The sequence below is a fragment of the Triticum urartu genome, chromosome 7 (genome assembly GCF_003073215.2).
Source record: "Triticum urartu cultivar G1812 chromosome 7, Tu2.1, whole genome shotgun sequence".
Taxonomy (NCBI): Eukaryota; Viridiplantae; Streptophyta; class Magnoliopsida; order Poales; family Poaceae; genus Triticum; species Triticum urartu.
In genome coordinates, this window is record NC_053028.1 from 193,439,167 (window position 1) to 193,446,213 (window position 7,047).

Consider the following 7,047-nt stretch of genomic DNA (forward strand, 5'->3'; position numbering starts at 1 on the left):
CAGCTCCTGTTTGTAGACTTCTCCAATACGTCCTATAGCAATGTGGGCTGCCATACTCTTGCCTAGACTCCGGGTGGATGCATCAAAGGAAAACTCTATGGGTTTAGTGACTGGCGTGAACGTCCTTCCTGGAACTTGAACTCGAATCATCCATCGCTCCTCTTCTGGTAAAGTGGCAGTATAGGTCCCGGTGAAGCTTGGTATTCCAATGTTCAGGTACTTAGTGACTTCCTTCAAGTGTCGTCCAAAAGGCGTGTCTTCATCCGGTTGTGCAAACTTGTTCCTCGTATCCGCCATCCTAAAGAGTAGAAAATGGAGAGGAGTCAGAAATAAGTAGAGAAGAGTGGCCTATGGCTTTTCTTAGTGGTCGTGTCCTACATTCAGCGTGTGCTCTGATACCATCTTGTAGCGACCCGACCTCAAACGGTCAAGTCTCTGTGCTTCAGTGTCATCCCTAGGTCGGTAATGCTGACCCACACTGTACTCGAAGGATTTATAACAGAGTGGCAATCACACACTTATTACATCAAATGTCTCAAGAGAGAACTTATTACGATAAATATGGTTTAAGGCCATCTAATACGATAACAGCGGAAGGCTTGGAAGATAAAGTGAGTCCATCAACTCCTACGGCATAGCTGTGTGCATGACAAACGACCTATCACACCTTATTCCTCGTCTGAAAAGTCTGCAACATGATACGTTGCAGCCCGAAAATGGGTCAGCGTATAGAATATGCTGGCAATGTAACACAGGAGAGTAATGAACAGATGAATACTATCACTACATGCATATATGGCTGGTGGAGCCTGTATGGTTAATATGTTTTGCGAAAAGCCAATTTTTCCCTACAACAAAGGAATATATTTTATTTAACTATCATGGTAGTTGAACAATATTGAGAAGGTTCCTCCAACTCAATCCCAATTAGAAGTAATTATCAACCCAACAAATTAATTTTAGAATGATGAGATCCATATGATAATCCAAGAGCCAGATACTCAAGATGTCCATAACCGGGGACACGGCTAACCATGATTAGTTTATACACTCTATAGAGGTTTGCGCACTTTTCCCCACAAGACTCGATCTCCTCCGTTGTATTTCTCGCACTGCATTGTGTTTGAGAAATGGATGACCGCGACACAGTCTTTCAGAAGCATTTGCTCTCTACTCCGGGCGGACCGGTACACCTACAATCCCCTACATCTGCTAGTCCACCTCTTCAAGAGCTCACGCAACCTACTCAACTATGCCAGAGCCCATAATGGCTTGTGGCTACACACGGAAGTTTCTAGCATGAATAGTCTTATGATCCCTTTGAGTGTGGGTGGCGGACCGTAGGATGATCACATAGGTACTCCAGAATATCCTAGGACAACACTGGATTCTCCAGGTGCCCACAAGCAATACACACAGATGTGTATTAAAGTTGCCACCTTAAGTTGAACCATTAATTAACAACTCACATATGTTGTGGATAAACTCAAACCCAATCCACGTCTACGGGCATAGCATGGCAATATAAGCATAACGTAGAAGTAACTCCCAAGGGTTTGATAATAAAACAGGTAATGGGTTCTACCTTATTATCTACTTCCCAGACCCACATGTTAAGAGATCTTACTCATGCAATGTGTGAAGGTTGAAACTAATGCATAAAAACTGGGTGATAAAGGGGTATGATCAAAGTGTTACTTGCCTTGCTGACGATCTGCAAATCCTAAAGACTCGTAGTAGCACGCTTCGCACTCCGGGCGTTCTATCGCAAACAAGCAATAGCATACATAAGCAATGAAGCAAAGATGCATGGGTAAATCTCGAATAAGAAGATCTAACCAGAAAGTTCAACTGAAGAACTCCGGTTTGCAAAAAGAATCAAACCAAACGGAGCAACGAAACTCAAACTGCGAAAGAAACAAGATCCGATTACTATTCTTGACTAAATTCAAATTTTACAGTACCAAAATCTTGTTCAAGTTGATTAAATAGAAAGAGGGCTTCGAGACGAAGATCTAAGTGCTTGAATCGCATGATTCTGATAAACGAGCGAAAAGATAAACTAAAACGAAAAACAGGGCAGAAATCACGATCGAAAATAATCACGGGAAAACCCTGGAAAAAGAAAACTGACGAACAGGCTAACGAACGAACGTTCGCTATCCGCGGTTAACGGGTGAAAACCGTTCGTTAAAACTAACGTACGAACGGGCGTTCGCTAAATAACTAAACTGAAAAAAAAACGATCTAAAAAAATAACCGTGGGTTCTAAAAAAACAACCGTACAGTTTTTCGGCAAAAACCGGTGGCGGCGGCGGCTACCTCGGGACGGGACGGCGGCGGCAAGCAACTTCGGCGGGCGGAGAAATCGGCGGCGGGGCGGCGGCGACGGCGTTCGGCGGTGGGGCGGTGGGCGGCACGGGCGGTGGCGAAGTCCGGCGGCGGCGGCGTCCGGTGGCACTGGCGGCGACGGCGGGTTAGGGTTAGGGTTTCGGCGACGGGACGGGCTGGTGGGCTGCGGGGGGCGGGGGGAGGGGTGGGGGTCGGGGCACTGGTTATAAAGGCCGGTCGGGCGAGTCCTAGTCGGGCACGGCCCGGCTAGGTCGGTTGACTTTTTTTAAAAAGATAATTCCGCGCAGAAAAATGAAGAAAAGAAATACTAAACGGACTCCGAAAATCCTGAAATAAATTTTCCCCATCCTCTAAAAATCTACCAAACAAGGTGAACATTTATTTAGGACTCTAGTGCAATTTTGAAAAATGCATATTTTTCCTAATTCAAATAAAATAGCGATAAAACCCCAAATAAAAATTCGAATTGATTTTAATATTTTTCCTCCAACATTTCATTTATTTTGGAGAAGTCATATTATCTCCTCTCATATATTTTGATGTGAAATATTTTCGGAGAGAAAAATAATTAAAAACCCAAAGTGATCCTTGTTTCAATATTTGGTAAAACTCAAATATGAGAACGAGGGAAAATCACCAACTCTCTCCGAGGGTCCTTGAGTTGCTTAGGATTTCGAGGATCACAAAACAAAATGCAATTAAAATATGATATGCATGAATGACCTATGTATAACATTCCAAATTGAAAATTTGGGATGTTACAATAGTTATTAGCTTGATGGCTTCTTCTCTCTCTTTGGATCTCAATACAAAGTTCTCCTTGATCTTCTTGGAGATCTATTCGATGTAATCTTCTTTTGCGGTGTGTTTGTCGAGATCCGATGAATTGTGGGTTTATGATCAAGTTTATCTATGAACAATATTTGAATCTCCTTTGAATTCTTTTATGTATGATTGGTTTATCTTTACAAGTCTCTTCGAATTATCATTTTGGTTTGGCCTACTAGATTGATCTTTCTTGCAATGGGAGAAGTGCTTAGCTTTGGGTTCAATCTTGCGGTGCTCGATCCCAGTGAGAAAGGGAAACGACACGTATTGTATTGTTGCCATCGAGGATAAAATGATGGGGTTTATATCATATTGCATGAGTTTATCCCTCTACATCATGTCTTCTTACTTAAAGCATTAGTCTGTTCTTATGAACTTAATACTCTAGATGCATGCTGGATAGCGGTCGATGTGTGGAGTAATAGTAGTAGATGCAGAATCATTTCGGTCAACTTGTCGCGGACGTGATGCCTATATACATGATCATACCTAGATATTCACATAACTATGCTCAATTCTATCAATTGCTTGACAGTAATTCGTTTACCCACCGTAATACTTATGCTCTTGAGAGAAGCCACTAGTGAAACCTATGGCCCCTGGGTCTATCTTCCATCATATTAATCTTCCAACACTTAGTTATTTCTATTGATGTTTATTTTACTTTGCATCTTTATTTCTCTTTATCATAAAAATACCAAAAATATTATATTATCATATCTATCAGATCTCACTCTCGTAAGTGACCGTGAAGGGATTGACAACCCCTTTATCACGTTGGTTGCGAGATTATTATTTGTTTATGTAGGTGCGTGGGACTCGAGCGTGATCTCCTACTGGATTGATACCTTGGTTCTCAAAAACTGAGGGAAATACTTACGCTACTTTACTTCATCACCCTTTCCTTTTTAAGGGAAAACCGACGCAGTGCTCAAGAGGTAGCAGGGGGCGCCGCCCCTCCCCCTAGTCCAATTCGGACTAGGCCTTGGGGGGGGGGCGCACAGCCTCCCCTCTCTCTTTCCCCTAAAGCCCAATAAGGCCCATATACTCCCCGGCGAATTCCCGTAACTCTCCGGTACTCCGATAAATACCCGAACCACTCAGAACCTTTCCGATGTCCGAATATAGCCTTCCAATATATCAATCTTTACATATCGAACATTTCGAGACTCCTCGCCATGTCCCTAATCTCATCCGGGACTCCGAACAACCTTCGGCACATCAAAACACATAAACTCATAATACCGATCGCCGCCGAACGTTAAGCGTGCGTACCCTACGGGTTCGAGAACTATGTAGACATGACCGAGACTCATCTCCGGTCAATAACCAATAGCGGAACCTGGATTCTCATATTGGCTCCTACATATTCTATGAAGATCTTTATCGGTCAAACCGCATAACGGTATACGTTGTTCCCTTTGTCATCGGTATGTTACTTGCCCGAGATTCGATCGTTGGTATCTCAATACCTAGTTCAATCTCGTTACCGGCAAGTCTCTTTACTCGTTCCGTAATGCATCATCCCGCAACTAACTCATTAGTCACATTGCTTGCAAGGCTTATAGTTACGTGCATTACCGAGAGGGCCCAGAGATACCTCTTCGACAATCGGAGTGACAAATCCTAATCTCGATCTATGCCAACTCAACAAGTACCATCAGAGACACCTGTAGAGCACCTTTATAATCACCCAGTTACGTTGTGACGTTTGGTAGCACACAAAGCGTTCCTCTGGTATTCGGGAGTTGCATAATCTCATAGTCAGAGGGACATGTATAAGTCATGAAGAAAGCAGTAGCAACAAACTAAACGATCATCGTGCTAAGCTAACGGAATGGGTCAAGTCAATCACATCATTCTATGTGATCCCGTTAATCAAATGACAACTCATGTCTATGGCTTGGAAACTAAACCATCTTTGATTCAACGAGCTAGTCAAGTAGAGGCATACTAGTGACACTCTGTTTGTCTATGTATTCACACATGTACTAAGTTTCCGGTTAATACAATTCTAGCATGAATAATTGAAGGTGCTAGTGATCGACTAGAGGGGGGTGAATATGTGATTTTTACAAAAGTCTTCAAAACTTGGAAGTTTCCAAGACAAACGATAGAGATAAACCTATTACCATGCAGCGGAAGGTAGACTACACTAAGCAATCCATAGTCAAGTATTCAGAGAAATGAAAGCACAAAGACTAATAGCAGCTAGGCAGTATATATCAGGATGGAAGATAGTATGAAGCTAATCAGAACAACAGTCACACAGTGAAGACAAATAGATAATGCAAACAAGCAATTACTTCACAAGGACCAATCTGCAAGTAAAGAGAAGGGAAGGATGGAACCAGTGGCTCGTTGAAGACAATGATTTGTTGGACCAGTTCCAGTTGCTGTGACAACTGTACGTCTGGTTAGGGAGGCTGAGATTCAACTCAGAAGACCGCGTCTTCACCTTATTCCCCTTGAGCTAAGGACACCCAGTCCTCGCCCAATCACTCTGGTAAGTCTTCAAGGTAGACTTCCAAACCTTCACAGACTTCGTTCACCGGCGATCCACAATGACTCTTGGATGCTCAGAACGCGACACCTGTCACGCCCCCGATTTGACCGTACACTAATCATGCACGCAAATGTGTACGATCAAGATCAAGGACTCACGGGAAGATATCACAACACAACTCTACAAATAAAATAAGTCATACAAGCATCATATTACAAGCCAGGGGCCTCGAGGGCTCGAATACAAGAGCTCGATCATAGACGAGTCAGCGGAAGCAACAATATCTGAGAACAGACATAAGTTAAACAAGTTTGCCTTAAGAAGGCTAGCACAAACTGGGATACAGATCGAAAGAGGCACAGGCCTCCTGCCTGGGATCCTCCTAACTACTCCTGGTCGTCGTCAGCGGGCAGCACGTAGTAGTAGGCACCTCCGGTGTAGTAGGAGTCGTCGTCGACGATGGCGTCTGGATCCTGGGCTCCAACATCTGGTTGCGACAACCGGGTAGAAGGGATAGGGGGAAAAGAGGAAGAAAGCAACCGTGAGTACTCATCCAAAGTACTCGCAAGCAAGGAGCTACACTACATATGCATGGGTAAATGTGTAATGGGCCATATCAATGGACTGAACTGCAGAAAGCCAGAATAAGAGGGGGATAGCTAATCCTGTCGAAGACTACGCTTCTGGCCACCTCCATCTTGTAGCATGTAGAAGAGAGTAGACTGAAGTCCTCCAAGTAGCATCGCATAGCATAACCCTAACCGATGATCCTCCCCTCGTTGCCCTGTGAGAGAGCGACCACCGGTTGTATCTGGCACTTGGAAGGGTGTGTTTTATTAAGTATCCAGTTCTAGTTGTCATAAGGTCAAGGTACAACTCCAAGTCGTCCTGTTACCGAAGATCACGGCTATTCGAATAGATTAACTTCCCTGCAGGGGTGCACCACATAACCCAACACGCTCGATCCCATTTGGCCGGACACACTTTCCTGGGTCATGCACGGCCTCATAAGATCAACACGTCGCAGCCCTACCTAGGCACAACAGAGAGGTCAGCACGCAGGTCTAAATCCTATGGCGCAGGGGTCTAGGCCCATCGCCCTTTGCACACCTGCATGTTGCGAACGCGGCCGGAAGCAGAACTAGCCCCCTTAATACAAGAGCAAGCTTACGGTCCAATCCGGCGCGCGCCACTCAGTCGCTGACGTCAGGAAGGCTTCGGCTGATACCACGACGTCGAGTGCCCATAACTGTCCCCGCGTAGATGGTTAGTGCGTATAGGCCAGTAGCCAGACTCAGATCAAATACCAAGATCTCGTTAAACGTGTTAAGTATCTGCGAATGCCGACCAGGGCCAGGCCC